This window comes from Chrysemys picta, chromosome 2 (genome assembly GCF_011386835.1).
Source record: "Chrysemys picta bellii isolate R12L10 chromosome 2, ASM1138683v2, whole genome shotgun sequence".
Lineage (NCBI taxonomy): Eukaryota > Metazoa > Chordata > Testudines > Emydidae > Chrysemys > Chrysemys picta.
This window is the reverse complement of record NC_088792.1, coordinates 98,299,976-98,319,697: the sequence shown is the minus strand read 5'-3', so window position 1 is coordinate 98,319,697 and position 19,722 is coordinate 98,299,976. Positions and strand designations below refer to the sequence as shown.

The window sequence follows — 19,722 nt, the reverse complement described above, 5'->3', positions numbered from 1 at the left end:
TCCCCTCCTCTGAACCCTAACAGCAAGGAGGTGGCAAGCGAAACTACAAAAGGGCCCATAACATTCTACTGTACCTCCATTAAAGTCCCACCTACATTTCCTTCAGAGTCATTGTTCATTACTAAGGGGAAGCAGAAACCATTCCCCAGTCTTTCCCATTCCCTTCCAGTGATAAACACTGGATTTTCATGAGACACCATAATTTGCTAGCCTGGCCTAGACACTTTATGATGTGGGATCTCTCTGCACCTGCTTCTTCCTTTTACGCAATTGGACACACAAGCCAGAGATACTTTAGCATTCAGACACTTATGCTGAGATGATATATTTTAATAATTTGTCAGGATTGTCCTAGTATAATTGCTCAAATACAGACATTACGTTTTTTGCCTACATCACACTCTTAGGTGCAACCAAGACAACATCTTAGTTTAAGAGAATTATTAATCCATGTTTTTATTGTCTGAGACATAAAACGACTGCATAGGCTAGAAATTGCTACATTTGTAGTGAGCTATGGTGCAGGTAACCACAGCATTTTGCAATTACCCATTTTTTTTAAAAAAATCAAAGCTATTAAGAGAATGGAAACTGGCGTGTCGAGAGGAAGACCCCTAGCAAAATCACAATGGCAGAACCATGGTGCCCAATAAATGATTTGAGAAATAAGCACAAATTCCATGTTGAATTTCAGAAGCAGATAGTGGGTCTGTACTAACAACAGGCTGTGATTTGGATCAGGACAAAAGATCTTGTCATTCCTCAGGCAAAACTCTCACTCTTCAATGGGAGTTTTACCTGAGTAAGCACAGCAGGCTTGCCTCCACTTTGAAATGAGGTAAAATTCAGTATGGAATGCAGAAAAATAGGCTAGGAAGGAGAGGTTCAGACAACATACTCTTTGCAAACAGTTGGTGGCAGCACTCGGGACTTGGGAAGAGCTCTACCTTGAGCTGTCTGCTTGTGTGATGAAGCCATTCTCCGGAATGTTTTTTAATTTGGGGTCCCAGTTCTCTGCATCATCCCTTGAGTTAATTTTACAAATGTCTGCACAAATATTGGCCCCAGGTACAGCTAGAAAGAGAAGGAGCAAGGAGAGAATGCCATTGCCACCTCCCATTTCAGATTTACTGGCCTTATAAATACACTACAGAATATAAGATTTTTTATTCGCCCAATATGGCACTGTGGCAAAATGCTACATTAATGATCCAAGACACTACTGAAAGTGCAGAAAGAATTGTAATGTCTAGGTGGACAGTGCCCCTTTTAGTTTACTATTTTGTTTTTAATGAAATAATAAAGTAATGAAAAAAAAAGGAAGAAAAATAAAAAGAGAATGAACTTAGGCCTTCATATACAGTGTTGCCAATTCTCATGATTTTATTGCAAGTAATGCAATATTTGATGTTTTATCGAAAATCCCAGCTCCTGGAGTTATATGATTACGTGAGAATCTCAGCTTTTGGGAGGGCGGTGGTGTTTGTTTTTTAAGTATGTTTCTAGTTCTCACATTTGCAGAAAAAAAGCTTAACAATGCGACCAGAAGGTATCATAAAGACTCAAGAATCAGAAATAGATAGAAAGAACCCAACCATTTAAAAATATCTCATGATTTTTGGGGGGGTTCAAACTCATTATTTTTGAATGTTTGAGTGGGCAATACAGCATATATTTCTATTGCTTTGGCTCTGATGTTAGCGTGATTAGAAGGAAGTTTCAATGCTTGGGACTGGCAAAACAATAGCCCATGTTCCTTGTGATGTTCAGTTTTGGATAGATAGTAAAAATAGGCCAGATTCTGCAGTCTTTAATTGAACAAACTCCCAATATATATAGTTGGAGCTTTGCTCAATTTTGGACCATGGAATTTGATTTAATAATAGTCTTTCCATCTTGGCTTCAAGTTACTGCTATGACTCAGTACATATATGTAGTATTGCTGAGTCATGGTGCTGACCCAGCACTGCCTACTATTTAAAATTATATGATGCATTCACATTACATAATTTAGCTTTGTGAAAGAATCTCATCCATAATCTCTACATATCATGTACAATTCCATAACCCAGACAGCATATATCTTAATGGCTAACAGGCCTTTCATGAAGCCTGAACAGTATCAGCTTAGAAATCTGATGTTCCAGCTTCAGAATTAAATATTTCATCTACTGCCAGGATGTCTTTTTTCTCTTGCATCTTATAGTTGCAACAAAAAATTGCCATTTACAATATGCTGCTTCACACAGCATATGCTGCACGCTCCTCCTCCAACAAACATATTTATATGCAAAAAAGAAAGCATTTCTATGTAAAGTCAAAATGATGCGTATATGTTGTGCATCTTTTCTACCCATAATTAATGATGCAAGCCAAATATTTCATCCCCAATAAATGATAGATGTGCTGCCTTAAATGTGACAAAACAACAGTTTGCCATTTTGCTGAGTCTGCAATAGAATACTGGCTGCAAAATAAAATCACATGCCTTCTTAAAGGAATACTATCAGTATTGACATGTCCCAATTTGACCTTCCTTATTGCTTCTTATATGTGTTAGCAAAGTCCCTGCAATTTATGTTATACCGGTGGCGATAGGTGCGTGTTTGAAAACAATGCTTCAGTAGGATTTTTTCCTTTTGGGGAAAAAGGAGAGCACCACCAGCACAGCAGCACATTTAGGATTTGGGGATGGGTTACCCCTTTTAGTCTCTTCTCAATTCAGACTTTCTTAGAATTGCACCAATGTACAATTGCTCCTTCTTACTCTCTCCCTCCCCCATGGCAGGAAGGAGGGGGAAATAACAAAAGCTAGAAAGTCTTACTCCTCACCCACCCATGGCTGGAAGGAGCAGTAACAGATCTTCCCTTTTGCAAAAGTATACCATGATAGCACACAGCGGTTTGAAATTAATATTGGCAAAGCCTGAAGTGCATTGATCGGTGCATCCAGACAACAGCTCCATGTGAAATTTGGGATTATCTCACATAAATTTCCCCTCCAATAAATCCTAGACTCCACTGAGCTGCAGTTTTCCCAGATCCCAAAAATCTGGCTCTGCAGCCTAGTGTGTGGTCGCAAAGTGGAAAATCAATTCAGTAGGAAGGCAGATTTCAGTTTCTAGTTTTCAAAATCTTATTGTTAACTAAACAATATTTTAAAAATGTAAAATATATAACATAATAGCACCTTAATTTTCCTAGATAACTACTGAACAGGCTGGTGGATGACAAATCACTCTATCAGATCTCTTTAAGGTCTGTGCTGACTACATGTAAGAAATTATTCATTTATTTAATCCAAGTTCAGTTTTACCTAAATACAGGCAATTCAGTACAGGATACGTTCTGTACATATTACTGTTTTAGGAGCTAAGAACTCTCAAGTTTAAATGGGTTTTAATTTTGGGACAAACACATATATTTCAACCTAAAGACTTAGATGGGAATTTTACTTCAGGTTTTAACCAAATGTCAGTGGTCTACCAGTAGCATGGCCACTCATGCATGCCCAGAATACCTGACATCACAGTACCTCTGGGAATGGCATAGGCCTGCCCCTACGCAGAACATGTGTAAGAGAGGCGGCTTTACTCAATCCATAAAATGAAACCTCAGCAAAAGTCTCAACAGCAGCATTTTTGAGGGTATGCACACATTTTCTTCCCCACTGACCTTATGTTCTCCATTAAGGGAATGTTGACTGCACAGAATTCTCAAAGAACTTTGTGATATACTACTGTGCCCTGATAACTAGGGTGAGTTTGGCTGATCATTTATTTTGAAATCTCAAAACAGGAACAGGAGGGTTCCCCCTTATTAGCCAAGTAATGAAACAGCATAAAAAAAGTATATGCAGAAGTACCATACTTTATTATTTGTATTATGATAGCTGCTATAGTCCCCACCTGAGTTCAGGCACCATTGTACTAGGTACTGGGCAAACACCTGGTGAGAGAGAGTCTCTGCCCCGAAAAGTTTACAATCTAAATAGAAAAGTTAGACAAAGGGTGAGAGGGGAAACAAAGTCGTAGAGAGATGAAGTGGCCAAGGTCACCCAGAAGGTTAATGGCAGCCCCTAGATTAGAATCCAAATCACCCAATACCCAGTTCAGTGCCTTATCCACTAGATCATGCTACCTCTTTACATGGTATTCATTCAATCACAAAAAGAGGGCCTGATTCATATCTCACACTGGTGTAAATCATGAGTAACTTCCCTGACACAGAACCAGTATAAAGAAGAGTAGAATCTTGTTCACAGCCTCTAGAAGTACTCAGGGCATTGGATTTCAAGGAAATGGGGAGTCAAAATGCTTAAGCACAGCATGGCCCATGCTGAAATTCCTAATCCAGGCTACTTCAGCTGAGCTAATACATCCACATCCTTTTTTGCTTGAACAAAATGAATACAAACAGGTGTTTTTTTCTACCCACGGGATCTACCTGCAATTCTTAATTAGCCAAAACTCCTATTGACACCAATGGGACAGTTATAGGAGAAAAGAATGAAGAGTCAATCGCAAATTCCCTCTATGTATTCTTTACTGGGGTCAGATGGTGGCCTTGATTTTCCACTACTTGCACCACGTGTGGTCATTTACACCTCTCAAAAATGGGTTTGAATGCTAACATTTGGAAGTGTTTTACACCCACTTTGACCTGACTGCAAAGAGGTGTAACTGAGTATACATGGTGCAACACAGTAAAGAATGATGCCTAAATGTCATCTTTTGCCAGCTGCTCATTGGTCAATGCAACAGAATGGCATAACCTGAAACTGCCCACCTGGAATAAATGAATTATTCAATTATAGGATGTCCTAGCCATAGAAAAGATGACACACTACAAGAATGACTCATAAATCCGTTCCTTCGCAATTTGGCTACCATTCATGGAGTATGACAAAGATGACCCTGGCCTGAACAAGCCAAAGAACTGGCTAGATTTTCTTCTTAATTTTAAAACATCTTGATGAGCTCAAGACTTGATTGTACATCATTTATTGAAATATGTGGCCAGCATGCCTTTTATTATTAATGTCTGTACTTTTTACTTTTTTCTGGACACATCAGCATGTGTTTTTCACTGATATGCATAGAGAGACACACAAGAATATCCTGTTTTCTATTTAAGAATAAATCTAAAGATAATGGTTATGTCAAATTTGGCCCAAATTCTAAATTTAATGACAATAAATGTTTACCAAATCTGATGCCAAATGTATTTGTGGAGGTTTTTTAAAAAGAAAATAAATACTTGCCTGCAGTTTTTTCCACACAATGTTTAGGAGATGGTGCTGGTACATGGAAACCCGATAGTAAAATGGACCAAAAATTAAAACCAAACAGAAGTTTTAAAGAGAAGTTAAATTGACTCCTCTCTTTATTGTCAAAGCTGAGAGAGACACTAAAAGTAAACAGTTGGCAAAAGTAGCACACACAAAAAATAGGAAGGTGTTTCAAATTCTTTGAATTTTAATGGTCAGATTGATATGCCATAGATCACACATGAGAAAATAAGTTTGGGTATATAGTTTTAAAATATAAGCCAAATCATCCTCTAGGAGAGTTATTTTTCTAGGTTTTGACTCTCTGGCCATGCCTACACTAGGGAATTTTACAAAATAAATCCAACCAGTGAAAGCATCAACAAAAGCCCTGGTGTAGACAAGATTCTGGTGACTTCCAGTGTGTTTACCACCACGTTAGTTACATTTACTGAAAAGCTGGTTTAGCTAACATGGCAGTCAAAATAGATGAAACTGTCATTGGCGGGATTTTTTTCTCATTCCTAATGTAGACAAGGCTAAGGAGTATTACCATCACAGTGGGAGTGTTTGCCCCTCACAGAACTGGAAGGAATTCAACTTCCAAACAGATAGATCTCCCAAGATCTTGGCCGATCCACAAAGGCACTACGCCTTCATGCTGCTTTCTGACCTCCATGGCAGCATAGCCTCCTCAGGAGCCATTCTGCTAATGCCTTCTGGATGGCCACTCCTTTCAGGGGGAGGGAATTTGCTGTGCAGGAAGAACTTGTGTTAGTTAATGATGACACGGTCAGCATTAATTTAGTCCAAGGATCCACATGGAGTTAGAGATGGAGTGGCAAAACATTGCCAAGGATAGTTGCTGAACCCAGACACTAACCCTCCCTCTACCAGCTCCCCTCTTCCCCATCTGCAGTCTACTTCCTGCGAAGGATAGCCTCTCTGTGATCAGGAGGGAGAGAATCCTACAGAGCCGGCATTCCTTCTTTCTGTGCCCCCCACCACACCCCAAATCCACTGCTGTTTGCACTCCTTCCCTTGCAATAGTGGAGGGGGGAAACTGCCCCTATATGATTTTAAGCCTGACAGTTTAATTCCCCGCTCTTCACTTCCACATGCTCTAGTCCTGCAGGGAACTTTTTAAAAACACTAATTGAAATGTTACAAGCTCCTTTGATCCATCATTACCTTAAGATACCGTAAGAATGACATTGGAGAACTAAGATATTAATGGATAGTGAGATCTTTCTTGAAAATGGCCAGATTATATAGATGTTGAAAACCAAATGGGTAATAAGTGAATATCTTCATGTCTAAGTTTGAAGAAAAGCCGGTTAAATTGTAAGTGCTTGTCTTGCAGGATAAATTGTACATCTATGTCAATATATGAGAACATAGTAGTGCTGGCAAAAATCTATCATATGGACTGGAATTTTTAGTTTGGGAGATGTACTTTTTTTTAAGTGGATTTAGGATAATAAAAGTCTGAGTCTGAAGTTCTTGATTTGTCCAAATTAGGGTTGGATTTATTTATTTTTAACAGCTTTTGCTTGAGTAAAAGCTACTTAGGAGCCACTTTAACTTATGCATTCACATTTTCAAAGATTTCAAACAATTTTAGGGAATAAATGAAAAAGTCTGTTTACAAGTGGTCCAGTACCAAAAACTAACTGTCTGGTATAGTCGCTCCCCCATTTTGGAACTTTTTCCACTCCTTCACTGACACACACATCTTTCCCAATGCTAAAAAAAAAAAAAAAAAAAAAGTAGTGGATAAGCATACTTGTATTACTTATGCAAGTAATTGCATTGTCTTCATTAAGACTACTCACAAAAGTAAAATGAGCAACATTTGGCTTCTAGCTGGCATGAGAGTGCTGCTTGGTGTCATTAGTAGTATTTCCAAAACTTCACCAAAGCATCCTGGGTTTGCAAGGAATGCGGATCAGACTGCATATACACACAACATGAACAATGACTGTGAAATGACTAGCCAATTATTTATTACAGGCAATTTTAAATATGGAACATGTGATTTGATTTGATTGTACTGGTTAGTTATTTGGGCTGTTGTGGATATAATCATATGATTTGCTATTAAATAAATCATTACCACCTTCATATGTTGACATTTCCTGTTAGAGTCACTGATCCAAACAGTTCTCACTCTGAGCCACTTTGTTTTCCAATAAACAAAAAGCTGAAATGATACTTGAAAACCTTCTGCCTGCTTAAGAGTCCAAATCTAAGTGTGTGCTTGCAACACACTCTTTAATATGTGATACAAGAGATCGTGTATGGCACATCCTGGTTCATTTACTGCTCTTCTCAAGGCCTGACTGTGCAAAAACTCTGATTTTAGCCAACTCTTTGATTTAATATTTTCAAACTACAACACTGAAAACAAACAAACAAACAAACAGAACTAATAGTTCCTCTGGAAAGACATACTGTTTCTTCCCATACCTGACTGGGAATTCAATAACAGGATTAATGTTGTACATTGACAAAAAGAAGTGTGCTTTTTAAGTTTATTTCTGGTGCTGGCAAATGGAAACAAACATAGCACCTATGTATCCCAGTGATGTGTGTATTTCAGAGACAGGAACAAGCCAAGTACAGACTGCAGCTGAATACATGCTGTACTCCATTTACAAAAAACAAACACTAGACAGAGGAATGATAATCCCTTCTTAGTGGAAAATCCAAATTTTCAAAATGAATCCCCAATCTAAAATGAATTACTGTAATAACTACAATCCTAGTATGATCACTGATCAGAAAGGCACAACTGACCACCTGCTGTGTGACATTTTTGGTAAAGCAGTTCCATATCCCCTAATTGCTGCTCTCTTCATATAGGGATACGTGCCCCACTGAATCAGATGGCAGGTTATTAAATGCATGAACAAGAGGGTAGCAGAAGGATTCTCCTTTAGTCTGAGTGATTGTTGTACAGCCTCTCTACGCACTTCAGCTGAGTGCAGCATAAAAAGGTACTACTGCAGCTCTAAATTGAAGGATACAAAAAACTAGATCCAGGCCAAATTATTTTTCTGCAACTATTAAAAATAATTACACGGGCTGTGGTGCAAACTGAAACCAAATTAACTGTATGTATATATGCTATGCTAAATGATAATCGCAGTATCTGACAGTTTTACATGCTATATTATTTATGGCTATGCCATTTATCTTAACATACTTAAAATAAGTTGTGACAATTCAACTGCCTATGACAAGTGATAAAAGATTAAAAATGTTATGATGTAACAACAAAAATAAATGTAGTAACCAACATATAAAATTATAAGATTATCTCAGAACAACATAGAGAAAAAAAGCACAGTTTATGTTTTAAAATGTGCTGCATTGTCAAGGAGCCAGGGACTGAAAGGGGAAAAAAAAGCCCAGATAATAATAATCAAAAATCCAGTATGGGACTCTGTATTGTAACCTCAATGTTCACATTCTCAAAGCGAGGCCAACTACTAATGGCATGTAGCTCATAATAATTATTTGCTTGCTAGTGAAATTCAGATGACAGGCCAACGGTTAAGCAAATAATCAAACACATCCTACATGCTGTCCTGACAACAAGATCCATATCACCTTTTCCCACTCCCCATCAACACAAGCATCCAACATACATATGGCTTTCCATTTCCCTTCCCAGATCGGGCAAACCCAAACCAGTGGTCGGACTGAAACATGCTCTGAAACAAATGACATGGAGCGAACACACACACTCTCTCTCTCAACCCCTACCACTGCATCTTGAGTCCTGTGTCAAACGGGTGAGGCCAATCATCCCCCTTCAGCCATTCATCTCCACCTGTTTCAGTCCAAAAAAAACAAATTGCCCCGGGGTAAGGGGGGCTTCTTTGTTCTATGACCTGCCAGCCCCTGCACGCTAGTACAGCCAGCAACATGGACCATTTACCAGAAGGCCCACGTCTTAATAGACAACCGGGTCCCCCTTTCCCTAATTGACAAGAGCCCACCCTTCCCAAGCCCAAGCAAGCTATGAACGTTATTGCTGCCTTTTTACGGTGAGCATTTACCAACACCCAGGATGTGCATCTGACCCCACACAGCCCGGGTTGTAGAGACAAGATGTCATTGGAGGGGGGGGAGGGGCGGGCAGCTACCCTCCTCCCCTTCCCCGACTTATGCCAGGAGTAAAATTAAACCTCCCCAGGGGCGTTCAGGGCCTTTTCTTTCCCTAAGAGTGGAGGGAAGAAGAGCCCATCCCGCCGCGAGCGGCTGTGCCCGGGGAAGGGGGAGGAGGGGAGGGAAAGGCAGCAGCCCCCTACCTGGAGGATGCCGGCCCGGGCACAGATCATGCTCCCCCGCGCAGGAGCCAGGGCAGGTTTTAGATCCCACACGTGCGGCTCATGGCCAGGTGCAGCAGGAGAGCTCAGCGCCCGGCTCGCGCCGTGTCCCCACAGCGCCAGGGGTGTCAATCCCGGCAGAGACGCGCCACAGTTCAGCACCGGCAGCCGCACTGATACGCCTGCAACGCTAATGCCGCTGCTCCCTCCTCCTCCTCCTCCCCATCCCTACCTCCAGCCTCCCTCCCCTCCGCCTCTCTCCGGGTACCAGGCGGATGGAGCCAACCGCAAGCCGCGGCTCGCACTGCTCAGCGCCACCCGGCCCCTCCTCCCCCGCCCGCACACACACACGGATCCGGGAGACCTGCTGCTGCTGCTCACCTCCCCCCAGGCCGACCCCACCTTCCCCCCGCGCGCACACACCGCAAGCGTGTGTTGAGTCTTCCCCATCACACGCATCGGCTCCAGCACACTCACACGTCTGCATGGACGCGTGTCGTGGTCCAGCACCCTCCAGGATTGACACCGCTCTGGAATACAGCTCCGTGTGTGGAGTTGTAACACACCTCGGATTTGGGATCCAAGACCCACAACGCAGAGGCCAAAGCACACCTTTCTCCCCGAGCATGGTAGTTCACGGCCACCCCTTCCCCCTCACAAATGAAATTGTGCACACCCGCCACCCCTGCAGCCATCAGGTCCAACGCCCACCTAATTCCCTCGTGGAATTCACCACCTCCCCGCCCCCCTCACGCACAGAATCCCCGACGCACTCATTTAATGCAGCACGCCCAGGATTACACACGGAATCCAACAAATGCACACTCGGATTCCATCCACCTCACATACACATTTAGGCTCTGATTCAGCTCTCGGCTACGCTGGCATAAATGGGGAGTAACTACTGAAATCAAAGGGGTTAACCTGATGTAAGTGAGAGCAGCACCAGGCCCAATGAGTCCAACTTGCCGCCTTCTCCATTTCCTTATATTGTTTTCAGATCCCTCCCAATGGCTCTCCCCTAGCCCGTTATCGTCATGGGATCTTATCATCAATTTCTTTCTCTCACACAAAGAGACCTATCTGAAAGGATAGCCCGGGAAGGCACCGTTGCCGCTTTAGCAGCTGTACCTCCCTCTCTTGGGGACCACACACCATTCAATTTCCTTCCTATCTAATTGGGGATCTCCGCGTTCTCTCCTCCCCCACTCTCCCCGTACCGAGAGCATTTTACGAGTTGTACTTCTTGACAAAGAAAGGTGATCTCCAGCTGGAACGGGGAGTTGCAAACCACAGCTAATGATCTGTGTAAAGGTGCCACGCACTCATTACTCCCATATAGGTTCCGCATTTGTGCTAGCATCAAACTCCTGCATCAATCAACTCACCAAAAATAGACAGGGAATGCTGCTGGGAGTTTCCAGTGAGCATCCACAGACAAGGTATTGTATATGTATCCATCTGGTGAAGGAAAAGAAGGAAGGCACTTCCGCAAAACATCAGCTTTGGGTTTCGGCTAGAATAGACGAAAGATAGATCGGCCTTCTAAAATTCTCCTTCCCCACTCAACCCAAAAAAGTATTTTTTTTAAATAAGCAAGTAAAATATCGTTAGTGTTTTATTCATCCTGGTGAAGACTGGGTGAGTATGTTTTTTGATTAAACTGGCAAATCTTCATGGCAATTTTGCCAGGCTCACATAGAACTTAATTTGTAACCTGAAGCAATAGATTCTGAGGAAGTGACAAAAAAATGTGCACAGGTGTTCCCAGTAGTGTTTACTTCATGGTCAAGGTAGATATCGAAACCACTTCTCAAAGCCCCTTTTTTAAAATCATGTATAAATTCTTTCAGGATTGAAATTTACCCTGTCTCTAAGGTGCCACAAGTACTCCTGTTCTTTTTGCGGATACAGACTAACACGGCTGCTACTCTGAACCCTGGTTGGTATCACCCCAATGGTAGTTTTTCTTAGGAAAGGCTTGAAATCAATCAGCTTAGTTATTTTTTAGTTAAAGATTTTTCTAAAATGGTCTTTTCCCATTGTGAAAAATGTTTTGTGGCATTTCAACTCATTTATCTTAAAAAAGAAAATAAAACAGTAGAAATAAAGTTGAAACTTGGCATGAGCATAGTCCTCACCGCCGAAAGAAAGTCAAGCCAAGTTTGGGAAAAAATGGTTCAATATTTTAATCACCCTTAAATTAGGGGGATTAAATAACCTGTGCAATAGATCTATAAAATCATGAATTGGGTGGGGAAAATATTGTTTACCCCTTTCCACAATACAGAAACCAGGGGCCACACAATGAAATGAATATGCAGCAGGTTTAATACAAAGAATATTTTAGAAGCAGTAATAGCACTGCAACTATGGAAGCCAAAGCAATGATGCAAGGGACATCAGGCTGCATGTCTGACGGCAGGGATATGGCTAGCAATTTGAAATCGTACACACATTCTGGCCATCCCAGCCCCCTCCTCCAACACTAAACCAAACTGGCCATTACACACAGAATGATCCCTAACACAGTGGGTGCAGTTAGTTACAGAGATCTAGCAATGAAATAATTAAACCTAATGATCTCCCAGAAAGTTGTGTGCTGTGCTATACTAGACATGCCTGCCTATAGTACACCCATTCGACCAGTTGTAAATGTAAATGCCTCAAGGTCAGGCAGGGATTCCTCATGTTACCATCACACATGGGACATGGGGAGTATCTTATTTTTTCACTTTCTGAATCATTCAATACCAGCAACCTTTAAAAGTTGTAAAGTGGACAAGACAGACCTAAAATTTCATCCAGTTATACCAATTCCTGTGGTCATGACACCTGAAATGAGCACAAATTTCACAGCAGGCACAGTTCTATGTTTCTAAATTAGCAATATGGAGAAATCAATAGTGCAAGTGCTCTAAAATACACACTGCTAAATCCAGCAATCCTTACTCAGCACTCAATTCTGCCTTGTAGAGGCAAGCCTAATGTCAGGGGCAGGGCTGAGCCACACTGCACTGCAAAGCACAGTGCCTTCCGAAGTTCCTTGGAATACAGAAGAAACATACCTCTTAAGGGAACACGCCATGCATTCTACTCCATGGCCAGCCAACTTCTTCTAGACCACACTTTGGGGTTGATAATGGCCCTAACCCCATACAATCCAGTCAATGCTCTTCAATAGTGTGGAAAACTGCACTTCTGACAATAAGGAGACAACATTGCAGAGAACAGGCAAAGACAAAACAAACAAAAAAACCTTCAGAAAGTCTATAGACCAAAACAATATAAAGCCAAAATCAGTTCTTGGTTATACCAGTGCAATTTCAGTGAAGTCAGTGGGGCTGCACCAGTGTAACAGAACCATATTTTGCATACATGTAAGCGAGAGAAAAGGTACATGCGTTCATATTGACACAAAATATATACATTAGCAAAATCGCATTTATCATGTAGCTTTGACCCCTTCATCTGCACTCAGACCATTAATCCATCCAGCTGAGTCTACTTCTAACATTTCAAATCACAAAGCCGCTTTGAACAACTGCCAATGGTTTATTAAAAAAAAGACAAAAAACAAAAACTAGGGCTGTCGATTAATCGCAGTTAACTCACGTGATTGACTTAAAAAAAATTGCAATTAAAAATTAATCATGATTAATCGCAGTTTTAATTGCACTGTTAAACAGTAGAATACCAATTGAAATGTATTAAATATTTGGATGTTTTTCTACATTTTGTTATATATATTATATTCTGTGTTGTAATTGAAAGTGTATATAATTTTTTATTACAAATATTTGCACTGTAAAAATGATAAAAGAAATAGTATTTTTCAGTTCACCTCATACAAGTACTGTAATGCAATTTCTTTGTTGTGAAAGTGCAACTTACAAATTTAGATTTGTTACATAACTGCACTCAAAAATCAAAACAATGCAAAAAACTTTAGAGCCTACAAGTCCACTCAGTCCTACTTCTCGTTTAGCCAATCGCTAAGACAAACAAGTTTATTTACGTTTACGGGAGATAATGCTGCACACTTATTTACAATGTCACCAGAAAGTGAGAACAGGCGTTTGCATGGGACTTTTGTAGCTGGCATTGCAAGGTTTTTATGTGCTAGATATGCTAAACATTCGTATGCCCCTTCATGCTTTGGCCACCATTCCAGAAGACATGCTTCCATGCTGATGATGCTTGTTAAAAAAATAATGCATTAATTAAATTGTGACTGAACGCCTTGTGGGGGGGGGGGGGGAATTATATGTCCCCTGTTCTGTTTTACTCGCATTCTGCCATATATTTCATGTTACAGCAGTCTTGGATGATGACCAAGCACACGTTGTTCATTTTAAGAACACTTTCCCTGCAGATTTCACAAAACGCAAAGAAGGAACCAATGACAGATTTCTCAAGATAGCTACAGCACTAGACCCAAGATTTAATCTGAAGTGCCTTCCAAAATCTGAGAGGGATGAGGTGTGGAACATGCTTTCAGAAGTCTTAAAAGAACAACACTCCAATGCAGAAACTGCAGAATCCAAATCACCAAAAAAGAAAATCAGCCTTCTGCTGGTGGCATCTGATTCAGATGACAAAAATGAACATGCATCAGTCTGCACTGCTTTGGATCATTTTCGAGCAGAACCTGTCATCAGCATAGATGCATGTCCATTGGAATGGTGGTTGAATCATGAAGGGACATGAATCTTTTGCGCATCTGGCACATAAATATCTTGTGACACCAGCTACAACAGTGCCATGAGAACACCTGTTCTCACATTCAGGTGATATTGTAAACAAGAAGTGGGCAGCATTATCTCCTGCAAATGTAAACAAACTTGTTTGTCTGAGCGATTGGCTGAACAAGAAGTAGGGCTGAGAGGACTTGCAGGCTCTAAAATTTTACATTGTTTTATTTTTTAATGTAGGGTTTTTTTGTACATAATTTTACATTTGTAAGTTCAACTTTCATGATAAAGAGAGATGGCACTACAGTACTTGTATTAGGTGAATTGAAAAATACTATTTCTTTTGTTTTTTTACAGTGCAAATACTTGTAATCAAAAATAATTATAAAGTGAGCACTGTACACTTTGTATTCTGTGTTGTAATTGAAATCAAATATATTTGAAAATGAGGAAAACATCCAAAATATGTAAAAAAAATGGTATTCTATTATTGTTTAACAGCACAATTAATTTTTTAATCACTTGACAGCCCTAAAAGTAACAAAAACCCCTGTCTCAAAAATGTTTCTGCCTTTTTCTTAAATGGGGAATTTTCTCCTCAAAACTAGGCCAAGGATAGAAATGATTCAGTCTACAGCAACAATAAGCTTAGGGTTGAATATCTTTTTACTCATCTCTTAGAACAAAAGCTAGACGAGCTTTCAACCACTGGAGAAGATGTTCCAAAGAGATTCATGATGCTCACTTCTAATCTCAGGCTTTGGAAGGCACAGAATCAAGTGCTGGTGGGCCCCAGTGGAAAGGAGGGAGCCTTTCATTTCTAGTCCTGCAGGGTTGCAGGATAGTAGGATCAAGACATTTTTATGTATAGAAAATGTGTGTCTAGTGTAGGAATGAATCTTTCTCATTCTGGGCCTCAGACAGGACTAAACTCCATATGCTGTCCAAAGGCTCTCAAATTTTTTTAGAGTTCACAATCTGGGCCCAGATCAGAATTTTGAATCTGGTCCTTTATATTTGCATAGACCTCAATTTACCCTAATGTAATCTAAGTATTGATACCATACTCATCGCCACAAAATATAAGTAGCTTACAAAAATCCCCAGAAAGAGGCAACTCTTAACAGATTGTCCATTGACAGTGTCTGAGTAAATGGAGGAGTCCAAAAACCAGCTCAGGCTACAAACTGTGTGTCTCATGGCCATCCCTAGTAAATACACAGTCAAATTGCAAACAGTTTCAAATGTAGCAGTGTGGTAGGTGATGCAGAAAATAAGATAATACTTATCAGATTAATTTGGGTCTTCTAGTTGTAAGAAGGGAATACCACCACCATGTTGGGAACAATGTTATTTGCTCGGGAACAATGCTTTGAAAAGGAAAGGAGAAACTAACAGACAAAAGTTTCATAGTTCAGATGCTTATTTGAATTTTAAGTGAGCTGCTGAACCTTTTCGAGCCTGCCTACTTACCTCAACTCCCCTCTCCCACCCTGCAAGCTTCCTGGTCTAAATTTAGGCTCAAGCCTCCTCTGCCATTATCTCACTCTCTGCTTTTGCAATTCTCATGATACAATACCTAATTTTTCTGACTCTGGCCCATAGCCTCCTGACAGCTTCAAATATTCCTGTGACTGAGGACTAGCACGTGAGCCAGCACTCTGGTCACTATTAGTACTAATTAGGTTCCCCTGGAGAAGGCCTAATTGGACAGAGGTGTATCTGATTATCAGGGCAGATTGGGGCTAGTGAGTCAATGAACCAATTAGCCCATTACTGAGGAAGCTGTATAAAAGGGCACAGGAAGGCTTCCTCAGGGGGGGAAAAAAAAGAGAGAGAGAGAGAAAGAGAGCAATAGAAGGATAGGAGAGTCTGATGAAGGGGTCTGGTCTCCTGAGTACAGCTCTCCCCTGCCTTTGGAGAAGGGGTTAGAAAGTTGAGACATAATGTGTAAGGATATAGAAATACTGCAGTGTACTTGGTGGAAGGATTCAAACACCAAGTAAGCTACCCAGAGACATTTATAAGAAAGGTGGCCTCAGAAGCAGTCTTATGTTTGTGGAAGAAGCAGAGGTGTGGCATGCCACCCTCTCACAATTAATACAACAGTACACTGTGAGGTTTCCTCATTTACACCCCCAGGGTGTATTTGTGTGCCTGATATACTGTAGAATTTGGATATCTGCTTTGATTGGCATGAGGGTCTCTCTCACTGGGGAAGTGGGAGACTATTGGCAGCTGAAAGAAGGTCCTAAGGCGTGTCTACAGGGAGACTTAGCATGCAGCAAGGCAGGGTGTCAATCTACAGCACACTAGTTTGCTGCGTGTTAAATGGCTGTGTGGCCAGCAGTAAGTCAAAACTCACTGCAGAACTTCTAGTGAGCAGTAGCAGGGTCCACTTTGTGCAGCAGACTACAGTGCTGTAGATTCACAGCCCAGCTTGCCATGTGTTAAATCTCCATGTAGACAAGCCCCTAGAGAGCCTCAAAATATAGTCAGGAAATAAAATGAGATTCAACATGGAAAAATCAAGCTAACATATCTGGGGAACTTTCTTACTCCACTAGATGTTTGAGATTGTTTCTTCCAGACATATTAGCTTGCATGTTTCCAGGCTGAAACTCATTTTATTTCCTGCCCTTATTTCAATGCTTTCTGGGTCCTTTTTTTTATTTCTCCTTCCTGGAGACATATCCTAATATGAGACTATAGGATTTGCCACACCAGATTAAACCAGTGGTCCACCTAATCTGGTATCTTGTCTCCAACAGTGATGTTTCAAAGGAAGGTGCAAGAAGTTTCACATATATGGAATAAACTGCCCATAAGGGAAATTACTTCAATGACAGGTTTCAATGGGGGTTAGGCCCAGGTAACAGAGGGCAGAATTGGGTTTATGTTCTGACATATAATCTCCAAAAGAGTGTATATTGCAAAAAGGTGACTAACTTTTCAAAATAAAAAAAATGGGGCACTTTTGTATGACATTTTTAGGGTTCATGAAATCCTTGCACAAAAGAACTTTATTTTTTTTAATGGGTGCGGCTGTGGTCTCATTACTGCCAGTGTCTGACTTAACAGCAACATATGCATATTTAATGGATTGAAGGTTCCCCCCCATTAACTTAATGTTCCATGAAACACTGATCAAGTGTCACTAACACTCACTGAGTGAAAGAACAGCTTTGATAGCATTTACGCGAAGGTGACCAGCCAGCAAGTGTGAAAAATCAGGACTGGGGTGGGGGGTAATAGGCGCCGATATAAGAAAAAGCCCCCAAAATCGGGAATGTCCCTATAAAAATCGGGACATCGGGTCACCCTAATTTACGCTCATTTGACTTTTCTCTTCACTCCAAATAGCATTCATCACACTGAACTCTCATTCCACAGGCTTGTTTGTTCCTGGTAAACACAAAGTAAATTCTACTTGAGAGATACAAAATAAATATATTTTGAACCTTTGTGGTGTAGTTATAAAAAAAAAAAAAAAAACCTCAAACTTTTTGACTAATGAGATGAAAAACTGGGCCATTTCAGGTGTCCTAAGCTTTTAGGAAACACCTGGACATTATATGAAAAACTCAGACATAAGGTCACTTTAATGTTACAGGAAAAAAGGATGCTACCTTCTGTGATGCTACTCTCTTGTCTTGAGCTAGGTGGGTTGTGGGGGAGGGGTGAAATGTGCTGCACTTGGCTTATTCTTTAATTTTTTCTTGCACTTGTAGAAAAAATAGGCCTGGCCTCCCCCAGAGGAGATGTCGTCAGCATCTAATCCCTAACTCAGCATGCTTCTGTCCTAAAGCACAACAAATAAGTGAGCAACCTAAAGTGGCTTAAGCTTTATGTTGCACTTTTAATCCTCCAAACATGAGACTGTAGCTATCATTCTGCCATTGTGGGGTCATTTTTCCTTGGCAGACAATCTGTACCTGCAGAATGGACTGGTGACAAACTGAAAATACTACGTTTGTGATATGTATGTCACTGAGGCCATATTGGCAAGATGTGTTGGGCTTTGTGGGATATTTACTGTTCAGATTTATGTTACAGTGTGAGGGGCCTTGTGTCTGTAATGGATTAATCTCTGATGGTGTTGGATGTCTTATGGATATAACTGCTTTGCCCTTTGCTGCAATATTGGCCTTTTTTATTGTGTATAAACCATTCAACAGTGTCCAACTAGTCCAACAACAACAACACGATTAGAGATGACTGGAATATACGCACTCTGCTGTGAATAACTTAGACATAGTACACAGCAGCAATTTCTTGACACTGCACATATGTCCAAGTGGGATGTCCAGATCTTCTCATATCTTGCTTACGTGATCTCTTGTTATAGATTATTCTCTCTACTGGGATTCAGAACCGCATAACACACTTTGACACATTCATACTATCTGCAAGAATGCGCCTGACTGATGTTATCTAATATCTGTCACTATATCTTTGCATTGCATTATTGGGATCTCATATAACTCACCTGACAGCTATGCTTTGGACCATCAGCTACATGTTAGTGCTTCAGGCTCCACTTTTACAGCAGTTGGGTAAACACCCAACCACACTGAAACCTCAGCCATGGCTTTCTGCCTCAAACTGAACATGTCCAAGGACCTGATGGTATGATAAAGCCCTCCCAACTGGGATAATCTGGCCACGGATTATTATTGCTAGAGTAAACAGGGATCAGAAGAGAGAAAGAGAGACCAGAATCTCCCACCTCTGAAAGAATGCTATCCACCACTAGCCTTTAAACTTATTTTCATTACAAAATGTAACATTATATAACTAACTTATTCACAATCAGAATGAAACAAGGGCAAAACGAATAAGTATGTGAGCATGTTACATGAGTACTAAATTACTAGAGCACTTACCCATCTTGATCAAAAGAATTTCAGCCCTAGGGCTGCAGTAATTTGCATGGCCTACTTTTTGCAGTTTTTCTACTTGTTTGATATGTGGATACACACTGGTTTCACATTCCTCCTTCTAAGTCTCTGTCCCCCTAACTCTTGCGAAGCTGCATACCTGTGCTCTACAGAACAATGAGCAGTTAGCTATTTGCATGCTTGGCAAAAAACTACACAGATTTACATAAAATGTTATTTGACATGGGTAAACATATTACCGGGGTTTTTGTTAATAGCCTGAAATAATCACACTGAAATAGCCCAACTCTTTTATTTCATTTCATTTATTTATTAATAAATCAGGTTCTCTAGGGAAAAAATCTGATTTATTAAAAAACAAATAGTTTTTTCTTACTGAACAATGTATTAATGCTTGTGAAAAGCTTGATCCTGGATCACAAAACTCCAGTGACTTAAATGGTTTCAGAAGCCTCATTGTGCAGTCAGAGACCTGTATCTCAAAAGATACCACCACAGCTGGCAAAAATGGACACTCTGGT

At 40.6% G+C, this 19,722-nt stretch overlaps 1 protein-coding gene across 4 annotated transcripts in view; it reads right to left on the bottom strand.

Moving 5' to 3' along the window:
• The window catches only part of HECW1 (HECT, C2 and WW domain containing E3 ubiquitin protein ligase 1), a 419,038-nt gene that overhangs the window by 348,835 nt on the left and 50,481 nt on the right, over positions 1–19,722 (bottom strand). Inside the window, exons 1-2 of one of the 4 annotated variants that reach the window (XM_065583849.1) lie at positions 9,589–9,825; positions 9,041–9,107 (exon numbers count right to left, since the gene is read on the bottom strand). The exons of 1 other annotated variant lie outside the window; for it this stretch is intronic. The gene's annotated coding sequence lies outside the window, so the exon portion shown is untranslated. Of the gene's footprint in view, positions 1–9,040; positions 9,108–9,588; positions 9,826–19,722 lie in introns of those variants that run through there. 2 more of the 4 variants (XM_008169652.4, XM_065583850.1) reach the window with 2 other exon arrangements.